The sequence below is a fragment of the Nicotiana tabacum genome, chromosome 4 (genome assembly GCF_000715075.1).
Source record: "Nicotiana tabacum cultivar K326 chromosome 4, ASM71507v2, whole genome shotgun sequence".
Taxonomy (NCBI): domain Eukaryota; kingdom Viridiplantae; phylum Streptophyta; class Magnoliopsida; order Solanales; family Solanaceae; genus Nicotiana; species Nicotiana tabacum.
The window spans coordinates 117,973,486-117,976,351 of record NC_134083.1 but is presented as its reverse complement, the minus strand read 5'-3'; the positions used below and the strand labels follow the sequence as shown (position 1 = coordinate 117,976,351).

The 2,866-nt window shown below is 42.0% G+C and overlaps 1 non-coding gene across 1 annotated transcript; it reads left to right on the top strand.

The window, feature by feature from the left end:
* Positions 1-2,002: 2,002 nt before the first annotated feature.
* Positions 2,003-2,109, top strand: LOC142180437 (small nucleolar RNA R71). Its single transcript, XR_012709062.1, has one exon. It is a non-coding gene; the product is annotated as a small nucleolar RNA R71 (small nucleolar RNA).
* Positions 2,110-2,866: the final 757 nt, after the last annotated feature.

The following is a 2,866-nucleotide window of genomic DNA, read 5'->3' as shown; positions in this document are numbered from 1 at the left end:
GTATCTATGTTGAAGAAAGTAGTTGGAGTCCCGACATTCATTGTTCCGGTTGAGACTATTGAGGTTAATGAGGAATTGACTTATGAAGAGATTCCAGTTTCTATTATTGATCGGCAAGTCCGAAAGTTGAGAAATAAAGAAAATGCATCCATGAAAGTGCTATGGCGAAACCAACAGGTTGAAGAGGCTACTTGGGAGACCGAGGAAGAAATGAAGAAAAAGTATCCTTATTTGTTTGAATAGCCATGTATTTTCAAAGTTGTGATCTATGAAAATTCTAAGAGTTACTTTCTATGAATTATGTATCATTGTACAGTTGATATTAATGGTGTTCCTTTTCTGGCAATATATTGCTTATGAGGCAACGGTTTGCGTTGTTCTTGTGTTATATTGTATCGTCGGTTATGTATATGTTGTTAGGCTTGGTCGCTGGGATTCTCTGACAGGTGGATAGGCCCAGTTACAGGGGAGACTCTAGTGATTTTGTTTTGACATTTAGGGTGTTAGCCAAATTTTGAAACTACTGGTGGGTGTGAATTAACAGTCGGGCCACATTGAATGCTAATGGTGGAATTTGACACTCATTCAATAACGAATGATCCTAAGTGGGGAGAATGTAAGACCCCATAAAATTTCACGTAAGGAATTTAAGGTTTCGTGGTGCCGAAGTAGGCTTACATGTTTGAGGATTTTAGAAATTCTTCGCGGCTCAAACTTTTTGAGTTGAACAATGCACTGAGGAGTAAAGGAATATTTTCGACTGAAGAGGGCATTTCTGCAGCCCACTATGCGGTCGCATAATCACTCTACGGAACGTATATGGCTGCTGAGTGAAGCAGATGCGGGGCAGGATTTGGAGGAAATCTACGGTACATTATGCGACCGTACACCAGTTCTGCGGTGCATTATGCGACCGCAAAACAAGTATGCGGGTCGCATAACCACCGCAGACCCAGGCAGGCGACATCAGCTTCGGGCACCAAAATTGTGCGGCCGATATGCGGACCGCATATCCATTATGCGGTTGCATATGCGACCGCATAACCTATTCCGGAGCTTCATTTTTTTGGTTTTTAAAACCCGGCCCTACTTCGATTAAATTGGCGCAATGGACCATTTTTGAGCTAAAACATGATATTTTGAGAGTGAGATAGTGCCCTAGAGTGGGAGAGTGATCTTCAACAAACTGTCCTTCGATTCTTGCTCAAATCTTTGAAGATTAACAAGGAAAACTCACTAGGTCTTCATCCTAGAGGTAAGATTCTACACCTTCTTTCTTTGGGATTTCTCTCAGTATCAGCGGGGAGAGTTCCTGGGCCCTCTCAGCTAATATTGTTGCAACCTGTCCCACATGTCTCTCCAGGTTTCGAAAAGATTTGCCCAATTCTTTGATAGCTGCTCCATGGGCGTCCAACCTCTCATCTGTCTTGATAATGAAGACCTTCATTAGATCCTCTAGGCATGCCGAATGGCCTGTTGAGGCTGATATTGCTGCCTCTGTTAATTTTGGTATGCTGGAGCTCCTTGTCCCTGGGGTCTAGAGTTATTTTTTTGCCAAGCGTTCGCAGTACCACCAGGTGAACTCCATGAAAAATCGGGGTGCCTCTGACCCATTGCATTGAAATTGTTGTTTCCCATAACATTTTCTTCCTCAATTGAGGCTTTACACTCATGAGTAGGGTGTCCTTTTCCACATATATCACAAGCTGTGTGAGGCTTATTTTGTATCGAGGCTAAGGTCAGCTTTCGTATTTCTTTCACCATAGCATCAAGCTGTATCTGCACAAATGTATTAGCATCCACTTGGTGAACACCAGTTGATCTTCTTCTTTCAGCACTCTTAGAAGGCCACTAATTTTCATCTTCAGACAAATCATCAAGAATTGTGACTATCTCCTTTGTAGTCTTCTTCATCAAGGGGCCTCCAACTGTATTGCTCAATGTTCTATGTGAGGCCGGTGTCAATCCATCCCAAAAGTCCTGGAGTTGCATCCAGAGTTTAATTCCACTATGTTGACACTTTCTAACTATCTCCTTAAGCCTCTCCCATGCTTCAAAAACAGTTTCAGTTTCTTTCTGGCAGAAGTTATGGATTTCTCTTCTTAACTTGCCCGTTTTAACTAAGGAGAAATATTTATCAAGAAATTTTTTAGTCATCTCCTCCCATGTTCTAATCGATCCCGTGGGTAAGTTTCAAAGCCACTATTTTGCATCATCTTTGAGTGTGAAGGGAAATGCCCTTAAGTACACTGCATCTTGTGACACACCATTGTATTGAAAGGTGTTCATAATCTCCTCGAAGTCCATCAGATGTGTATTTGGATCTTCGTTCATCTTCCCTCTGAAGATACAACAATTCTGAAAGGTTTGAAGCAACCCTTGCTTCAATTCAAAAATATTAGCTGCAATTGGAGGTGGTCTAACACTTGATAATCCTTGATTGTAGACCGGTCTAGTATAATCGCCTAGTCCCCAGGCACGGGAGCTATATTTCCGAACTGGTCTACAACTATAGGTTGATTTTGAGCAATTCTCCGACCCTTCTCTTCTTCATAGATAATTTGTGCATCTCTAATAGCTGCTTCCTCATTCCCGTGCAGCTTTTTCTAATTGTTGGGCTGCCTCTCTTGCAGCCAAATCTATATTATCATCATTGTTCCCAACCATAGTTTCTTTGGTTGAGTATTGCCCTGTAAGGCCCCCTAAAAGTTTGTATAAAGAATTAATGGTTTCATGGTGCCGAAGTAGGCTTACGTGTTTGAGGATTTTAGAAATTCTTCGCGGCTCAGACTTTTTGGGTTGAACAATGCACTGGGGAGTAAAGGAAAATTTTTGGCAGAAGAGGGCATTTCTGCGGCCCACTATG